Source organism: Nannospalax galili, unplaced genomic scaffold (genome assembly GCF_000622305.1).
Source record: "Nannospalax galili isolate Female #2095 unplaced genomic scaffold, S.galili_v1.0 scaffold1654, whole genome shotgun sequence".
NCBI lineage: Eukaryota > Metazoa > Chordata > Mammalia > Rodentia > Spalacidae > Nannospalax > Nannospalax galili.
The window spans coordinates 596425-597619 of record NW_008334135.1 but is presented as its reverse complement, the minus strand read 5'-3'; positions in this window follow the sequence as shown (position 1 = coordinate 597619).

The window sequence follows — 1195 nt, the reverse complement described above, 5'->3', positions numbered from 1 at the left end:
TCTGTGAAAATTCCCCCATCCATATTGTCATGTGAACTTGCTTTGTCATTATGCAGATCTTATTAGAGTACTATGCTGTGGTGATTTCAATGGAACTACATCCATTATTATGCATTATCTAGAGCAATCATTTCATTCCTAAGGCATTTTATTTTAAGTCTTATTAAATATTTTCTCTCCTGGTTTTGCAATTTTCCCAGAGAGACAGTTGTAGATGTTCCGTTGCAGTTATGTCAGTTAGGGCTTGGTAATTCACAGTCACTTATGATCTGCCTCCACACCTTTAATAATCTCTTTCTTTTGCAGAAAGACATTTCTTTGATGAGTCATTTAGTTATTTATTCACTAACGTGTTTATTATTTCTCTTGTATGTGTGAGGATCTATGTGATATATGTGTGCACGTCTGTATGAGTACAATTGTACAAGTGCCGCTCTATACATGTGATGTTAAGAGGGACAATCAAAGGTGTCAGTCCTCACCTGCTACCTTCTTTGAAACAGAATCTCTTTCTGATTTTGGACTATAAGATTGGAGTTGTCAGTGACCTTTGGACAATTCTCAAGCCTCTGCCTCCATGTTCAACCACATTTATATCCTCATTTATATCCTCATTTATATCCTTACCTATAAAATATATAGCTTAAATAACTTATTTAAAACAACTTTACATCTAATCCCTCCCTACATTATTTGGTGTACTTGACTGTGTGTCTTACACCAATCAGTACATAATACTAATAAAATAAAGGGTCATTGAGAAAAAGAATCCAAAGTAATTCTTTTTATATTCCTGATTTGGTGTCGTCTCACTTCAAATCCCAGATAAACTTAGAACAAATGCTTGCCTATGACACTTTTTTAGCATATACTGCCCATAATAAGTAAGTGAAAATGATCCAGTACATGTAGAAAAAGAAAAATATCTCCCATGTGACTGAGAATGAGTTAATCATCTCTGGTGATTTGATTTCACACTTGAATCCAGAGCCTCTTTAGAGACTGATCCTCAGTGAAAAACAGTGACATTGGAAACAGCTCAGTAGCTATAAAATCATAACAACTTTGACTATGTTACTCTGTAATGAATTCTAATTTCAAGAGGTAAGATTTGGGGTCTGTGGTAAAAGAAAATATTTTATTCACTGAAATTGTATTTGTATTTTTTTTAAATCGTATCTGTTTGAATAAACCA